We start from the raw sequence: 19,998 nt of genomic DNA on the forward strand, positions 1-19,998 counted from the left end.
AATAAAAGCGTTCTTAGCCATTTCTTTTGCAATATACTAAAAGTCATATATATCCTAAGAGAAGTAAAAGTCAATGCTACAATGAATAAAATTTTTCACCCATCAAATTCAGAAGTTACATAGCTCATATGTTAGTGAAGCTGCCAAAAACCCGGCAGTGTCATATATTGTTTTATGGAAGATAGTGCTGTACTAAATTGATGGAAATTTGCCAATAACTACTGAAAGTACAAATGTTCCACTTTCCATTTCACTTTTAGTAATTTACAGATATACTTTAAAATGTGCACAAATATGTATGTTCAATGAGACTATTCTTGTTTGTAACAGCAAAAGAAGAAGAAGAAGAAGAAGAAGAAGAAGAAGAAGAAGAAGAAGAAGAAGAAGAAGAAAAGAAGAAGCAGCAGCAGCAGCAGCAAAACTTCACCAATATGGGATTGAAAAGAAACATGCATGGCAAAATCTATAATGCAATACCACGTGACTTAAAAAGTACAGAAACTTTGAACACCTGGGAGGCTCAGTCGTAAGCATTCGACTCTTCGTTTTAGCTCAGGTCATGATCTCAGGGTCATGAGATGGAGTCTCATACTGGGAAGGAGTCTGCTTGAGATTATTTCCCTTCTCTCCCTCTCTGTTCCCTGCCCTGTTCGCAACTTCTCTCTCTCTCTCTCTCAAATAAATAAATAAATAAACAGAATCTTTTATATATATAAAAGTACAGAAACTTCGCATGTATTGACATGGAATAATCTCCCAGAAATGTAGAAATGTATCTCCCAGAAATGTAAAAATGTAGAAAGACCAAGGTGGAATGATACTGTGATTTCCTTTTGTAATAAAGCGGGCTAAATAGACATATCTGCTTATATATGGAATCAAAAACTTTCACCTACACTTAAGAAAATGATTACATTGGTAGCCTACAGGAAAGGATGATCAAAGACAGGCAGAATGGAGATTTTTTTATTGAATACTGTTTTGTATCTTATGGTTTTGAGTTAAGTGCATATATACCTCTTCAAAGGTAATTTATCATTTTCATATTTTACTTTATTTTTTAAATATTTTATTTATTTATTTACTTAATTACTTATTTAGAGAGTGAGAGTGAATTGGGAGGGGTGTGGAGCAGAGCAGGAGGAGAAGGAGGGGGAAAGAATCTCAAGCCGACTCCCCAATCAGCCAGGAGCCCAACATGGGGTTCCATCTCACGTCCCCAAGATCATAACCTGGGTGGAAACCGAGAGTGGGACACAACTGACTGAGCCACCCGGGCACCCCAAAAGGTAATGCATCATTTTTAAGAAGTTGGCCAAAGTTCAATTTGATAAACATGAAAGAAAGCAATCATGCCAAGATCAAATGAAGCCAAAACAAATGCTGATTTTGAGATCCAGAATCTAAGCTTACATGATTTTTTAAAAAAAATTTAAGGTTCATGTTGCCAGAGAAAGCCGACAGACAGAGCTACCAGTGTAGCTTTACCCTATGGATCACAGCACTACATGTCTGAATGTCCTCTGACCAAATATTTATTTTCTCCCCACAGACAGAATGCTATCTCTCAAACCAACCAACATCTCTCCTCTTTTGAAGACTGCAATTCCAAGACTCCTATTGTGACTGTGACTGATGCCCCTTTCTGTGAACCTCAGAAATATTTAAGCAGGCAGTGATTATGCATTTGCTTAAGCATAACTTACTATTTACTCAGCAGACATTTATCGGGTATCTATCAATCACATGCCAGATAGGATGGAGGGCACAGAGAACAGAGAAATGCAAAGTCATGGTCCCTGTTCTTAAGGAATTTGCATGGTAATCATATGCAGAGACCAAGAAGTAGAATTTAATGCAGTTTTCTCTGTGTTAGAATAATAGTTATAGTAATAAATGTAAGAGGAGTTTAGGAGAGGGAGAGCAGTAGCAATTCTGAAGATTCAGAGAGGACTTCACAAGCCAGAGAACATTCTACCTCTGCCAGACCTCCTACAGTTGAGTAAGAATCGAGTCATTGGTTCATGGTACTTGAATACTAAAAGACTGAATATAAATGATAGTAAAAAAATGTGATTTAGTGGGATGAATGAAGTTTTGACTTCACAGTTGGAGATTTCTGTTTCATACCCACTTTGCTCATCAACCTCCAAGAAGTTTGCTTGGGATGGTATTGGGATTGTGTCTATAGTCATCTAAGCCACTGGGTGCTTTGTGAGAATTTATAACCAAGTGTCTAGAATTCCCACTTCCTTGGAATCCCATCTCATTAGAAAATGCCATGTTACTTAATATCTTCAGAACGTAAACATAATTTCAAAACATCCACTGAAAATTATAGCTTTAGTTTGAAAATGGTTATTCAAAAGCATGCTCCAATCTAAGGCAAATAGTCATGAATTTAAAAATATGAATATCAGGGATCCCTGGGTGGCTCAGCGGTTTGGCGCCTGCCTTTGGCCCAGGGCGCGATCCTGGAGTCATGGGATCGAGTCCCGTCGGGCTCCTGGCATGGAGCCTGCTTCTCCCTCTGCCTGTGTTTCTGCCTCTCTCTCTCTCTCTCTTTCTATGTCTATCATGAATAAATAAATAAAATCTTTAAAAAATATATGAATATCATCATTTTTCTTCTTAGAATAATAATTACTTAGCATGAGTACAAACATATTAAAAGACAAAAGACTCACTGAACCTGCAGGCGGCTTAATGACCACAAAAGGCAGCACAGGGGAAAAAATGATCTTTAACAAAGGGAGCAAACATAAATATATAATATGGGGGAATATAGAAGTGAAACAAAACCTTTTGTCATGGGGATTTTCAGGGACTTGGCACCAAGCATAACCATCGTAAATCCAAATTGCACCGAATCCTCTACTGCCACCTAAGGAGTTCTGAAAAAAGTCTTAATATTTTGTAGATGGAGACATACTCTCCTCAACTAAAGATTTTAAGAACTCATTTTTCAGATATTATGACAGGCTTTCCCATGCAGTGCCTGGCTCTAGTTGATATAAATGTTAAAGTGATAAGGAAACCTAAAGCAACAGAACAAATGTGGAGCACAGAAGCTCAGTGATGTGGGAGGGCGCGGAGACAGGCTGACGGATGCTGCTTGCCCAATCCTGTAGGCACATTTCCAGACTAATCCCAAATACTCAACAAGCAGATTTACTAATGTGGCATCCCAAAAAGACTTCAGCACTGAAGAATTGTTTCTTCATTATAAAGTATATAGGTAATTTTGTCTTTCTACCTGGCTACAAAAACATTCAGTCTATTAGCTTAAAGGTCATTGTATTTTGCAGTAACCCATGCGTGCAATCAGATTTGGCTCCATAGACGCTGCTGTCCTCATGAGCATGCATACAATACTATTTAAAGGTCAGCCAACTTTCACTGTCAAAACAGTATAAGGAGAGAATACCAGTAATGTGGGTCTGCATGATGGCACATATTTTGCTGACATCTTTCTGAAAAACGCACCTAGAGATCTGAGGTAGGAACATGACAAGTTAGGGTCAAGAATTTGATGAATGTTTCTGTTATATGATTATGGATTCTATCACATATAATTCAGAATGTATGAAAAGCTGAAGACAATAAATGCGGAAAGCATTTAAAAGAAGAGCCAGTCAACAATTTCTGTGTGGCTTCATAGAGAGATCGAGACCAAATGAGTGGGGTAGATTATGGCTTTCAATGCACCTTACCAATAATGAAGGATGTTGAAAACGAAAAATGTATTTTAGCTTCTGAAAGTAGGGTCTCTGCCATGAATACTTGAAGACGTTCTTTATTAGGACCCATATACTGCTTAATAAATTAAACAATCTGACCCTTCAGGACTCTCTTTCTTTCTCCTTTCATATTATATGATCAGTTATAAGAATTCTTAGGGAGGGATAATTTTATTTTTCTGTTGTTCACTACTATTTGGTATCAGTGAAGCCAAATTATCAGCCTCTACTTCCCAGAGGACAAATTTCATCCATTAGTTACGATATATAGGTTCAAAGGAGATTGAAATAAAAATCACAAATGGGAAATTAATGAACAGCCATTAAAGAGTTTGGGCATGTTTAAAATAAACTTGAAACATTATCGTGGAGGACAATCTTTGACAGTTCTCAAAAATGTTTTTTGAAGCTATTTCAAGATGTATAGATGTGGCCCAACATGACATTTTTCGTGTTCGCGATGCAACTGCTTTCATCTATTCTGACATCTTCAAGTTATCTGAATATAGGAAGTATCACTACTCATGTTGTACAAGGATTAACACTGAATATATTTATCACATTCTCTGGAATGTGGCTTTAAGCTATCCTGAGTTTCTCAGATAGTTAAGGTGTGGATTTTTTGTTTTTGTTTTTGTTTTTTTAAATAATACAAAAGTTTCCCTTTAATGGTCTTCTGGACTAATGTTAATTATATTACCATATATCATATATAAATATACATATATATATATTTATCAGAAGGCAATTTTTCAGACGGCGCTGTATTATTGCTTAATGTAATTAAATTGGTCTATCATCAAATCCTATTTAGTTGATGAACCATATTTACTATTGCCATTTTTTATTTACCATTATAATCAGTGATCGTTTATTGGTTAGCCAAGAACTTCCAATAGCTTAGTTTTTGCAGCTGTTTTCAACTTAAGACTTGGTTATTGAATGCATAGGTCATGATAAATGGTCAGGCCAACCCTGACTAAAATGGAACTGATCTATTTAGTCAATAATGAATGTGGACGTACCGCTGTATTGTAAAGTTTATATAAATCAATACACTGTACTACTGTAATTATAATCATAAGATCTTTGAGAGAGTGTATGTGGAATAACCCTCATGGCCTTTAGCAGAGCATCTTTCACAAAGCAGATGTTCATTAAATGCAAGCTGAATTTAAAAAATACTATTATAGAAAAACAAGTGAAAATCAAGAATTGTTTTAAAAACTTGGCTGTAATTATATACAACGCTGTATGCAGCAGGTATTCAATACACATGTGAGTCAAAGATTGAGCTTGATCAAACAATACCTGCGAGTCAAATTTGTGGTACAACATCTTGATTCAGCTCTCCCAGAGTATTTAAAATATAGTAAAAGGAATTCTCTATAGTTTGTGAACAGTGGGTAGGGTCTGAAATACTATCTTTACATGCGCAATACCAAGACCTTTGGAATAGAAGTTTTTTTGTTTTTTTGTTTTTTTGTTTTTTTCAATACATAGAATCTGGTTCTCATGAATGACTATGGAAACTCCAGGTTTAGTTGCTAGGGAACATAGATTATTTTGTGTGATGCTTGAAAAGACATTATTTGTTCTGATTCTTTTCATGAGTTGAGACTGTTCACATAGTATCTTCAGAATGGAAAGAACAAACCCCTCGCTTCCTCTGATGGCACTGGGACTACAAAAAAGGAAGAGGTATGTGAGATGGCCTTCTCAATGCTGTGGTAACAATGAGGCAATCATTATAACTCGCATTCTATCCATTTTTACTTGACACTGACCAAAGGCAGTTTCGGGCTTTTAAGTATTTTGTATCAAAAAACATTGAATGGCTTCATCTTTTTTGGTATACTACCAAAAAAGATTCGACCAATGAGAGGGGCTGGAGTCTAACCAGAACTATGAAAATGTTCTAGACATGGATGTCATTGCTCTGACACTTTAAAAACCTTTTTAAAACCAATATTATTATTGATTCATATCCATTCTTCTCAGTACTCGATGAAGGCACTTGATTATCCACTCACATGGATAATCTGAAACACTGAGAGTTCAAATAACATTAATATGGAATCTGGGCTTATATTAAATCTGACAAATAACCTAATGTTTTAAGAGATGCCAAAGTAAGATTTTCCATTTCTGTTATTCTGATAAGCTTTTAAATTTAGTTCTCTAGCCCTGAATATGCCACACTTGGTCAAGAAAAAAAACCAAAAACATGCTTTTAATCCTGGAATATATTCTGGCATTAAATATTAGCTTGTTAAGTAAGCACACAGAAAAAATTATAGTCATGATTTTGATGGGCTTAATATAAGTTATAGTCAAGACAAGAAAGTAGCACCTTCATAATTGGCACCAGACGGCATCCATCTAATTTTATACACCTCAAGAGAGAATAATGCCACAATTAAAAACATAAGTGATTTTTAATAAATATTTTTAAAGTATTATAAAAGTTAAACTATAAAGTCTATGCCTGCCTTAAATTCTGTTCATGTATTACATACTTAATGAGAAAAAGTTTTATTTCCTGCTAATAGTAATTCAATGATAATTATAAATATTTAGAAAATTGCTTTTTAGAAAGTACCAGATATGCTCATTATCAAAAGTAGTAGGAGACTGTATCTACCAATTTCTTTTTCTGCAGAATCTGAACACCATGCAAAATGAATGTTTTCTTCGTGCTTTAAAAATTGAATAGATTATGGGGCAAATAATGCTACTTTGGAGGTTTTTGAATTTATGCTGAGCTACAAAGGAAGGATACAACTTGCATGTTTGTTATTTAAAATCAAACATAGAAAATTAAACACACAAGAGCCAAAGGCCTTTTTTTTCTTCTGAAGAGAAAGAATTCTAGTAGATGCAGAAATCAGGTGTATGATATTTAATTATTGGTGTCTAGATCTGATATCCAGAAAAAGCAAATGCAAGGGATGCTATTTCTTCTGGGAGAAAACATGTCATTGCTTAAGGTAGTGGACTTTCAATAAAGGAGATCAAAGATCTTAAGCTAAAAATGAGTCAATAATGGAAAATGAATGAGACAAAAATTAACATATTTTGTACCTTTCTCAGGAATCTCTTTGGTCTCACCACAGCACACATTTGCTGCCGATCAAATATTCCAGACCATCCGACTCATACAACTGAACAAGATTCTCCTAGAGAGAGCTACTCACCCATTAAAAAAAAATGTACATATTTAAGGTATACTACATGATGATCTGATGTAAATATATATAGTGATTACTACCATCAAACAAATTAACATATCCTCTCACATAGTTTTTTGTGTGATGATAGCACCTGAAATCTATTCTCTCACCCTTTTTCTTTCCTTTTCCTAGAGTAGTGAGTGCTCCATGCAAGAACTGCCATTGATGAGAACTTTACCCTCACTTTGCTAAAGTGGAAGTTGTGTTTTGGTGCCATAGTCATGCTGTGTATTGCTCTTAAATCTATTATACTGTTACATTTCTAAATTTGACTGTAACACAGGAGTATTAATTGATTCAACAACTTTGGAAATATATTTGACACAATCTACTAAAGCTAAATATATGCCAACCATATGACTCAGAAATTCTATTCCTATGCAAATTCCAAAGACAAATGACTATACATGGCCAAAAAAAAAAAAGACTAAAATGTGCCTATCAGCTTTGTTCATAATATCCCCAAGCTGGAAGTAACCCAATATCCATCATCAGAAGAATAGCTAGGCAAAGTGTGATGTATTCCTATAAGGGAGTACGGCTACATAACAATAAAAGTAAACTACAGGTACACAAAACAAATCAATTCTATGAAAAAGCTCTACACTGTCCCTTTGCTTTTGCTATAAACCTAAAACTGCTCTAAAAAAGTCTTAAAACATTCACTAAATAAAACTAAATAAAAAAAAGAAACGATGAATCTTAGAAACATTAAATCATTTTTTAAAAATATTTTATTTATTTTTTCATGACACAGAGCAAGAGGCAGAGACATAGGCAGAGGGAGAAGCAGGCCCCATGAGGAGCCTGATGTGGGACTGGATCCCATGACCCCAGGATTACAACCTGAGCCAAAGGCAGACACTCAACCACTGAGCCACCCAGGTGCCCCCATGAAATCAATATTAAAAAAAAAAAAAGACAGGAACAAATGAAAATATGTTGTATGATACCATTTCAGAATGGTAGTTCAAGAGTAGACAAAAGTGATTTATGTGGAAAAAATTAGAATGCTAATTTTTGGAAGGGGTTTTTCTATGAAGGAGCACTAGGAAAATTTCTGGGGGTGATGGAGTGGTTCCATATATCTGCTTACACAGAAGCTTTATGCTTAAGATTTAAGCACTTTGTCTATAAATTATATTTAAAAAATAAAGCATATATAATTACTGAGGACCTGGTCTGTGTTAGGTATTTATATAAGAACTGGTGATAGACTAATGAACAGATAACACACATTTAGTTATTTTTCTATGATTTTTTTTTTAATATAGGTTGGAAGTTATGTGAAGTTAGAGTACACTGTGATTCATTTTTGTATTCTTGATATCTGGAGTAATAACAGGCACACATTAGGTAATCACTAAGTGTTTTGGATGAATGCTTTCATGAGTTAAAAAAAAAAAGAACTATTTACTGTTATAGTCAGTAAGTATGACTTAGAATTATCTCCCCTTGGTAGATTTTTCTGAAACACAACTACCTGGTTTTGTTCACTCCACAAATAATAACTTCTCACATTTATATTGCCTTCTAAATACAGAAAATAAAGACGTTTCAACAGCAACACATTGTTCCTATGAAGTGATGCTTAAAAGAAATAAAGTTGAATCTGTACAGGAAATAGTTAAAAAGATGTCTAATCTTCAAAATCATGAAATTATTTTATAATGGAAATTATGACCAGGTATTTTCTTTCTTCAAAAATAAGCACCTGAGATGTTTTAAATGGAACCCAAGAAGACAGAATGATAAAACACCCAGGCTCTTACAAAAGGATATAGTATTTCCAATCCTATAGTGACAAAGGGGATAAAAATGTGTGTACTTAGGTTGGTTGCTTCTAACTATAATCAATGGCTCTGTCAAGGTGCTTTTTACTGCCAACTACTTCAGAAATAATCACTTCAAGTAATACAAGGATCATCTTTATTTTAATCAATGTCAGCCTTGGTAAAAACTTGTGACCAGATAATCAAGAAAAATATTCTGAAAATCACTACTTAATTCACATGAGACACATACCTCCATGAAATTGAAAAAAAAAAAGACCCCCAAAAAGATTAATCATAATAAAAAGCATTATATCAAGTATGATTTTCATGCCATTGCCTTTCTAACATTGCTCTCATTGTACCCTGAAGGAAATAGTTTGGTCTTAATACCAAGAAGAGCAACAAAAAGGAACTAAATCCCACTGACATTGAAAATGTATTTACAAATTGATCAGTGAATTCAGAGATCATTTCTGACCAATGTCATTAACAATATATCAAAAAATCATCTCATCTCCTAGAGCTCCTGAAACCTGAAATCTCCCTTTCAATTGAATACTTTACAGAAGTGCTCAGTCCTCTACTCTTAACCTCCAAAATGTAGTATTTCTGAGAGCAGATAGACAATTTTATTGATCTTGAACTCTCCTCCCAGACATGGAATGAATCCTATTGAAAAAGTGGGAAAGGTAAAGAGAAAATAAGATAATATTGACAAATTAAGAATCCTGGCAAGAGCAATGTATATTCCATAAGCTTAACTTTAAAAAAGATGGCAAAAGGAAGTGAGAGAGGAAATGGGGAGGGGGAAAAGAAGGAAGAACAGAAAGATGGACACAGGAAAAGAATTGGTGAATTTTGCTTTAGCCAACAGGAAAAAAGCCAACACTTTGAGGAAATTAGGACGTTCTATTGATTTTCTGTAAAATGTGTCCAGAAACACAAATTAAAGTCAATATAGGATTTAATAAAAAGGATTGAAAAAAGTGGTTGGGTTTGGCTGAAGCCTGAGGTTTGGAAGAGGAGATGGGTGTTGTTTAAATCATGTATTGAACCCAGACCTTTCATGTTAATTCAGGGAAAGTTTGAAGTTTTCCTGGGACCCCAGCATAAAAAAACGCAAAAACTTGTCCACAAAGAATGACTTCAGCTATGAAAATCATTCACTTTCAGGACACCTGGGTGGCTCAGCGGTTGAGCATCTGCCTTTGGCTCAGGGCGTAATCCTGGAGTCCCAGAATCGAGTCCCGCATCAGGCTTCCTGCATGGAGCCTGCTTCTCCCTCTGCCTGTGTCTCTGCCTCTCTGTGTGTCTCTCATGAATAAATACAATCTTAAAAAAAAAAAAAAGAAAGTTACTCATTTTAGAAAGGGAATTAATCATGTATTATCATTAGCATAACATTTATTTTTCATTTATGAGTTTTTGAAACAGTGATATGTAATGTCACCTTAGGAGTATTATGCATTTCTGTAAAAGTAATAATAGGTATTTGATTTCATGTGTCATAGATATTTTCAGCATAGCAACAGACAGTATAGGGTATTTGATAAATTTATCATTTAAGATAATCACAGAGGCAAAAAAAAAATCACAGAAGCCATAAGGAAGCATGTACAGAGGACTATATATCAGACCTGATACTGGACTAGTAATAGCCTATAATATACCTTTAAACTCAAAATACCTGATTATACAAAAGGGCAGGAGTCAAACTCTCAAACTAATATGTAAACCTTAGAAAATCAAGTTGGAAGATATTAAATGTTTACATTAGAATAATGAGTTAAACTTCTCTAACAGTTTCCATTCTTTTTTTTTTTTAATTTTTAATTTTATTTATGATAGTCATACAGAGAGAGAGAGAGAGAGAGAGAGAGAGGCAGAGACACAGGCAGAGGGAGAAGCAGGCTCCATGCACCGGGAGCCTGACGTGGGATTCGATCCTGGGTCTCCAGGATCGCGCCCTGGGCCAAAGGCAGGCGCCAAACCGCTGCGCCACCCAGGGATCCCCAGTTTCCATTCTAAAACGTTTTTAACAATTTAATCAAAAGATGTAATAAATAAATGAATACATACTTTCTCATAATTTGGTTTACACTGAACACATATAATACCTCTCCCTATGGCTTGGAATGTTAGGTAACATCACACAATTTTGGCTTAGGTTCTATTGCTGTAAAGTGTGTATCATCATGCGAAGAGTCCAGTATAGATGAAAGGCATTGATGTGAAGTGGTTAAGAGGAGTTTCAACTCAGGAGGCACACTGATCAGAGTGATTCCACTATTTATAATCTGTGAGACCTTGGAAAAAATACTTTATCTGCCAAAACTTCAATTTCCTCATCTGCAAGTGAAAGTTAAAAACACATCACTCTCATAACCATAAAAAGCTATAAGCATTAAAAGAAATGCTGTAGATAGAACATATGTCAAAGTTCTGACCACATTGTTTGTAAGACCTCCGTAAAAGGTTGCTATTGTTATTAAAGTAACAGAATAATTGAGATCTTTAATATTATGTACACTGTGAACTTTTCTCACATACAATAGCAAAGGCCCATAAATAGGTTTTGCGTTGAGGATACATATCAACTTAGAATCTGTGGAGAGAAAACATTTCTGAAGTTTACTATATTAGGTGCACCGTGAGTAGGTTGATTTAGGGGGAAAAATAGTTATGGTACCCAAAAAAGTTTGCATTATCAAAGCACTGTAAGCATAATATTGATGTGCGTATCATAGCATAAGTTTCTACAGTGAGTTTAATTCACATTCAATGTGATAAAATTTGGATTCAAGTCAGATTCTCTCTTACATGTCAATTATAAGTGCTACTTGATCTCTTACTATTATTTCTATTTTTTAATTTGCAACCTCTGATGAGTCATCAAAGGTAAACTTAATTTCATTGTTTAAAAGTCATCATTAAAAACTCTATTTGCCAAGGATTAAATTTACATGTTTCTCACGTCTGATCCCAGATAGTTTTCTTTTTTTTTTTTTCCCAGATAGTTTTCAACATAGAAGAGAGAAATCTGTTATATTTAATCTAAACATAGCCAAGCACACACATTTTTCCTAGAGAGATGTCTATTAGGCCTATGGAAACCCTCCAGTGGCCATTAATGCCCTTCCTGGGGTTATACGGCATCTAATGAGTACATCTACCTGGAGAGACCCTGGTTGGTATTCTACAAGGAAGTAAAATGGCCCATTAAATGAGATTTATGGAGTTTTCTGACATGAGTTCTGGTAGGGAGGGAAATTGCACGTCATTTCTGTTATGGCTTGTCTGGTTGTGCTATTCCAAATGATGAATTCATTGTCATAAATACTTAGGCTCAGGCCTGAGAATACAGAACCCATTTTGTTGGTCCTTGTCATGGTCCTCTATCATAATTGTATCCAACTAGCTACAATGTGGGAGGGTCTTACTTCCCATGTAACTGAGTCATTCCTTTCCAGCTTTTGCTTTATAAATTTACATAATTTTATAATAGTTAAATCATTGAAATTCTTAATAATCTGGCCAAGTATACACCATTCTTTTTAAAAGGAGATTATATGTAAGGAGAAACCCTTGATGTTTTGCGATAATTTATCTTCTTATTGATTTATACCCTCTATTCAAAGCCAGTGCTGTATTTATATACCCATAAACACACACATACTCCCCTATAGTTGACAGACTTGTTAATACATGAATATTTTTATGTTTTTTATTCACTTATAAATATAAATTCATTTACAAATATTTTACTCATCGATACATATTCTGTAAAGTAAGTAGGAAATACATACATATCCATGTCCCTTTACTTTAAAAATGATGCATACTAATTTGTATGCCATTTAATATAGCATATGTTATATATTTAATGCATTTAATGTAAGGACTTTTTTTAAAAAAAACTTTTTTCTCCTTTCAATATGCTCTATCTCTGAGCCATTTTAATTGGACCAAAATGAAATAGAGTCCTTGTGTAACAGCATAAAAATAGTCAAGTAGGTTCTAAAACTCTTATTTGAGAATAATTTCCTTTATGGTTTTATTTGATATATTTATTTATGGATAAATGCACAGATGGAAAGATGGTAGTATATGTGGATAATGAGCATTTCTGAACTCAGGCATTTTGAACTGAGATAACTTGAGCTTTTGGACTCTCTCTTTTTTTTTTTTTTAGCTTCGATCTGGTTAGTGGCTACATGGAAGTTAATATTAGTTTTCATCAAATCTAATTATCAAGTGTAGATTTCAAGCATTATTGCCTCTTAGAAAATCTCATACTTGTATAGCTCTTAAGACATAAACTCATAAGCTGCAATTATGCTTTGATGGATTAAAATTGAAGATCTTGTTAGTGCTTGGTTCTTGTTGAACCATAAGCCACTATGCAAAAGTAATATAATGTAACTCAGTTACACTTCCAAATATGAAATCAGCATCATTATTGCTATATGCCTTTTCTAGTTTTCCAGAATTTTATTAGATTCACTAAATACACTATCTCATCTCCTTATGAGGAAATCTTACTGGTATTTAAAGCTGTATCAGTCTCAGCCTTGGCATTTGGCTATGGAACCAGAATTTTCAATTTATGTCTTAGTTTTGCAGCTGTCTTAGACAGACTCAACTTCCTGTTCAACAGCAACCAAAATATAGCCTGTCCATCACCTAAATGATCTCACATCAGTATCAGAGGGATAGATAATGTCCTAATCCCTATATCAGTTGCACACATATTTCCTGCCATCATGGACATCAGGACTTTTGAGCAATTTCTCATAAATCCTTAATTCAACATTATCCTAGGGTTTTAACTTTTAAAATGTTCTTTCTTATGAATGGCTTTCCCCATACCCCCTGCAGCAGCACCATTTTGGTTTTTTAAGTCTGGTAAAATGATTATGTGTGTTCATCTATATCATGAAGGAATTTTTGGTGCTGATTTTGTCAGTTGGTTGGATTAGCCAAATGTTCTAGTCACTTGACCAGGGAATTGTTTTCATGATTCAGCAAGAAAATACTACCTTACCAATAGCTTCCCTTAGAACAGTATCCCAGCAGTAAATGTAAATACTAGCTTTCTCCTCATTTTGTAACAAGAAATACAAAGCTACACATTACACCACAAGATAAGGTAAATTAATTCTAGACAGTAGTAAATTAACTATTTTTAAACTTTGGCCTAACTTCTGAGAGGGCTTGACACTGTAGCAAATGTTTAGGAACCAAACTCAGAATTCTAATACTTAACCTATTCTGTGATTTCAGGACCACTGAAGCTTTCATATTTTTAAGACAGTAGTAAAATACAGCAAAATGAACTACAAATTAATTGTGTGGAAAGGTATTTTTGGAACCAAGAAAACTTTATTTTAGGAAAAATACAATATATGATCATAAATATAATGAAAAAAGCAAATAGCAGTTAGCATCACTGATTTAATCAACACGATTTAAAAATAATGATAATGATGATGATGATGATGATGATGATGATGATGATGATGTTTTTGGGCAGCCCAGGTGGCTCAGCAGTTTAGCGCCATCCTCGGCCCAGGGCATGATCCTGGAGACCAGGGATTGAGTCCCACATTGGGCTCCCTGCATGGAACCTGCTTCTCCCTCTGCCTGTGTCTCTGCCTCTCTCTCTGTGTGTGTCTCTCATGAATAAATAAATAAGATCTTAAAAAAATTTTTTAAGCCATACTTTGGAGTTGATTCATTTTTTTTTAAAAAGGTCTGCAAACATAAATATTTACTATCTTAGTCTTTGCTCTAATTAAGTTTTTGCTTTGATTCTTGTAATCCATATGAAGATTCAAATTAATTTGAAGTATTTTAGTTGTGTACCTTGAAAAGACACAAAAGTATTAGTGTGGTTCAAGAGCAGAATACCAAAAATTAACAGATTATTGGCTGGAAGTTACTCTAGCAATGATATATGGAAGAAATCCTTGTTTCACATAAAAAAAAAGAAAGTAGTGAACAAGAAAACTTAAATAAAGCAAAGCAAAACAAAACTCTCTTGTGTCCCTAAATTAATTGAATACTGTATGTTGTCATTCATACTCAAGAAATGTATCACTAATGAATCAGATTTTATCATATGTATGTGTGACGGGTGTGTGTGGGTTTGCATGTATATTTATCCCCCTCATCAGCAACACTCTCACTATTACTTATGTAAGTGCAGTTATTCAGCTGAGTACATTCTAATAGAGGATACAAAAACCATTCTCTTGAGATTCCAAGCAAATTACTTTGTTGCATTCACGATCTAACCACAGTGGCTTTTCTTATGTCAATTTATTATACCCAAGGGCAATTCCTCTATTTAGTTCCTTTTTCAAGGTCATAGAGTTGAGCTTGATTAATATGGCTGTAAAACAGAATCAAATGTGAAAACTATTGGTTGAGTATCAGAGAATGTTTTGTTAAGAAATTGAAAAGGGAAATCTTTAAAATGAAAATGGTGCATAATAAGATAACAATTCCATTGAGATTTTATTTTTTATTATTTTGGGGTATTGAATAAGAACTATAATAAAAATAGATGTTGAGGCTAAGGTTGAATGGTTTTAAACCAACTTTATATTTGTAAAACACTGCTGCCAAAATATGTATACAATACTGGGGCGGGGGAGAGTTGAGTAAGGTGGACACAATCAAGTTACTACAAAACCCCAAAAGCATTATATTAGAAAAAAATACATTTTAAGTCATGGGTGAAATGCAGTAGGTCCCTCACAGGCTTTGTACAAATGACAGAAAAACAATTCAAGGGAAGGTTTGTAAGTGGAGTGGGGGATAGGTTCTACTTTCTTCTCTAAGAAAACCTGTAAATTGAGAGTGGTTTAAAAATATATATCCTCAAAAAAAAAATATATATATATATATCCTCAAGAGAAAAACATAATCAAATATTCCTTTTATTTCATATAAGATATAAGAATTACATGAATCTTTGTCACAGTTAGAGGAAAGGTTTGCCTAAGCATAGGACAGGGCAATGAAAATAAATCAGGTATTGAATTTCATGATGAAGCCAGGGATTTAAACCTAGAATTTTAAGTCTTCATCCCAGAATTCTTGATCATTAGCCTATCTTGTATAAGCGATTTATGTGATATTCCAAGGCTTAATTGCTTTCACTGTGGATGCTTTCTGAAGACAGAAATTGCAGTAAAATGTGTGGCCTTAGCATAAATTTATTATATGATCAATAGCATACTTATGTAAATTAATTTACATAAGATTTTTTTCCTTCGCCATCCCAATGTTCCATTTCTTCTTTTTTCGTTTGTTTTTTTTTTTTTCATTTGTTTTTAAGATTTATTTATCTATTTGAGAGAGAGAGCCAGGACCACAAGTGGGGGAAGGGGTAGAGGAAGAGAATATTTTAAGGATACTCCCACTGAGCAAAGAGCCCATTGCAGCGCTTGATCTCAGGGGCCAGGAGATCCTCACCTGAGCCAAATCCAAGAGTCAGATGCTGAACTAACTGAGCCACCCAGGCTCTCCCCACGATGTTCCATGTCTTGAAGCATCTCTATGATAATGATGAGGAACTAATTCCCAAACAGGTTCATCATGTCAAACGTGCCCTTGCCTAACAAACTATCTAGCTTTTCACTTTGTCAAGTAACAAACCATCTGCATTGCCAATCTCAAAATGCTACATTAGTGTAGTTTGAGCAATTATATATTAGGGATATTCATCTAAATAGAGCTATTTACAGTAGACTTGGTTTTCCCAATTAGCTTGTGTGTCTATGAAGACAACCATTTTACTTTAGACATCTTTGATCTCTAACAAAATTCTTATCATATCTAAGTAGTAGGGTCTAATCAATGGTTAAGAAACCACATTGAATAGAATGCTCTCTATCCTAAAGTTGTTTAAAGATGTAACATATTTAACTGGGATTCTTTCTGCCTCAGCTTTAACTGAAGAACGGATATAGTGGCTATCAGAATGCATCCTATTGTATCAAATACATCTGCAGAGCAGAACTGACATAGATAATGAAAAGGAACATATCCCATTACTCTTGGATCTCTTAGCTACATAAGATACAAAGAAAGGTGCAAGGGTCAGAAATAGGATTTTGGAGAATTCTGGTTATCAGGTTTCTCCAGAGAAAGCTGTTGCTGTGCTAGAATTATCCTTTCCCCACAATTATGGAGAAAGGATTGAGGGGTAATACCTCTCTTCAGTAGAAGGACACAGAACTGTGGCCTGACTTATATCTAAGAGAGTTAGTTTTATTAAGATATAAGATGTGTCGGAGAAAGAGAGAAAGGTGTGGGGGGAAGAGGGGTCACCTTGGATAGGCTAAATTACAGTGCCAGGGCAGGAGCTCCTCACCACAAAGAGGTCGCCCATGCACCACATCAGATCCAAGAGCTGAGGAAGGGCCTACCAAGGAACCACACACATGGAGATACAAGTCACGAGAACTGCAGGTGACAGAAACCAACAAGAAATCAAACCTTAATCTCCATGAAAGACTTCATGAAATAAAAAGACAAGTTTTATTATATTGACCTCATCCACCTAAAAATCTCAGCTATAAAATACACCAAGCCCAGGGTTTATGAAGTCACCTAGATAAACAAGACCTGGGCTAGGTGGTTTACACCTTCCCTCCTTCCACAAAATACCTAACAGCTAGACAGTAAAGGCTAGTATATAACAAACAGACTCTAAGAAGGAAAGACTTAACTGTGATAAATCAAAGTTCAGAAGTTTGAATAAATAAAATACCTTGAATTCTATTCTCATTACTGAACTGACACTATGTTTGTGACTTAAAGTGCCTGAGGGCCATAGAGATGCCACAAGTCTGTCAGAAGTTACATCTGGGGGCCCCTCGGTGGCTCAGTGGTTGAGCATCTGCTTTTGGCTCAGGTCGTGATCCTGGGGTCCTGGAATCGAGTCCCACATCGGGCTCCCTGTGAGGAGCCTGCTTCTTCCTCTGCCTATGCCTCTGCCTGTGTCTCTCATAAATAAATAAATTAAAATCTTAAAAAACAAAGAAAAGATGAAGTTACATCTGGGCACAGAGGAACATGATTCTCCACTGAATAAGGTATTAGGGAGGTTGTGGGAGAAAAAAAAAACTGTTTGTTTACAATATAAAATGTTTTTAAAACACTGGTTAAAAATATATGAAGCAAATATTTATATATATATGAAGCTTTAAATTAGTAAAATGAAATCTCCCTACCTACAGTAATTTTATGTAGACTCAGGCTACAGAAAATTCACTAAGTCATTTCTCCAGTGGCCTGTGGGATAATCTGAACTGTTTGTCCTTTACAGGGGAAGGGGTGTGTAAAGAAGAAAACAGTAGCCATGACCCATAGAAATCCTGCCTTATGGCCTGTTTCCCTGAGAAGGTAACTCTCTGATTTCATTAGGGAGGGGGTGGATACCAAAGCCAACAAAAGCTACCTTAATACTTGAAGAATTAAGAAATATCTTCAAAAAATAGCTTGAAACCTGAGGCACGCCAAGAGAAATGGAAAGAGAAGGCATCCAAAGAGGCTCTTAAACAGTGTTGTTAAAATTCACACTCATTTGCTTAACATTAAAACCCAGCAATTAGCTAACAAACCTTGGTGACAGACTGCTATTAATTTTGTGCTGACTCCATACATGTAAATTAAACCATTACAAGTTCCCCCACGTGCTGCCTCTGACATTTGTTTTATACAAGTAAGCTGGCAGTGGGGAGGCATAAACTTTGCTCTTAACTCCCTTGGCAACTGAGGCTGCTGATCACTTTGTTAATTTCTTGAAAGATATTCAAAAACTATTTTTTGAGGACAAGGAGGTATTAACAAAATGCTTTCAACTGAACAAGTCTTAAGCACTAAAAATTATACTACTCACACAGTTTTTAGATTTGGCTGGAGACACTTAGATGATTATAATCCAATTTAATATGTAATTGTATATTATAAAATGACATAAATATATTATAGTTATTTTTCCCATGAAGTAATCAAAATCCAGTATATTATAATTCATTATCCTCACTGAATCCTAAAGGTACATTAGAGTATTTCGCTTTTTGCTTTTGATCATAAAAAAAAAAATAAAACAGAAATAGTTACCTTATTTAAAACTATGGTTATAAGGGAGCCTAGGTGGCTCGGTTGATGAAGTATCTGACTTTGGCTCAGGTTATGATCTCAAAGTCCTGGGATAGAGCCCAGAGACAGGCTCCCAGCTCATGGGGGAGTCTGCTTGTCCCTCTGTCCCTCCTCCTGCTTAGGTTCACACTCTTTTAAATAAATGAAATTTGAAAAAAAAAGTACCCTAGGGTCATAGATTGGAAGAAAAGATCTTGTATTGGGCGAATTTTCTCATCAACCACCAAGTGAATTTACTAAATTCTTCAAAAAAACCCCCATGATCCTTTTTTCACCTATAGGCTCAGAATTTCCAAGAGAAGACCAACTGTCACCGACACACAGCCTGAAACTGCTTAAAAAAATCAACCACCTAACCATCGCTGCTGGTGAATTTGGGGGACTTAATCACCTAACAGGATGGGCAGAGTGATATATTCCTCTGCATGGTTTTTAAATATCTGATCTACAGCAGCTGCTCTGCAAATACCCTCTTCCATTCCTTCTCCATTTCCTCATAATGAAATTGTCCTAGGTGTGACATGATATGTTAGGTTTCTTTACCTTTACTATTGGCTTCCTGTCACACTACCTGTTTCAAAAGTCACTGTCCCTAAATATTAGATGGCAGATATCTGTTACCAATCATTCATTCTACCCATATTTTTCAAGGCTTTTAGATCAAGTGCTGTTCGGTATACTTTGGCCACACACATCAATAGAATAGATGGAAATCCCTGAGAACCATCCCACCCCCCACATCGTTCAGAGACAAGGAAACAAAACAAAACAAAACAACTTCAGACTTGAGGAATTTCCAAAACCTAAAAAGTATCTCTAACAAAAATGCATAGCATCTCAAAATTAAGCAAAAAACAAAAATAAAACAAAAAAAAATTTCTCCTATAATGCTTTTCACTTTGAATTATGGTCATTAGCCCTAGCCCGTACTCCTCTTTGCTCTACATAATCATAGGGTTTGTGGTTTTTTACTCTATGTTCCCTGCAAGCTTGGTGAAGTAGTGAGACTGTAATAGGTGCTCAATAAATGTCAGATTGAATTAAAGAATGTGGCAGTAAAAAATGACCACCTTT

General features: G+C 35.0%; 1 protein-coding gene and 1 long non-coding RNA gene across 4 annotated transcripts in view; one reads left to right on the forward strand and one right to left on the reverse strand.

Moving 5' to 3' along the window:
- FGF12 (fibroblast growth factor 12) overlaps window positions 1-19,998 on the reverse strand; it is a 550,076-nt gene that overhangs the window by 89,624 nt on the left and 440,454 nt on the right. The gene's annotated exons all lie outside the window — the stretch shown is intronic.
- On the forward strand, window positions 5,354-18,295 carry LOC144302233 (uncharacterized). The gene is made up of 3 exons (XR_013369073.1): window positions 5,354-5,441; window positions 6,834-6,965; window positions 18,089-18,295. It is a non-coding gene; the product is annotated as an uncharacterized LOC144302233 (long non-coding RNA).

Source organism: Canis aureus, chromosome 31 (genome assembly GCF_053574225.1).
Source record: "Canis aureus isolate CA01 chromosome 31, VMU_Caureus_v.1.0, whole genome shotgun sequence".
Taxonomy (NCBI): Eukaryota; Metazoa; Chordata; class Mammalia; order Carnivora; family Canidae; genus Canis; species Canis aureus.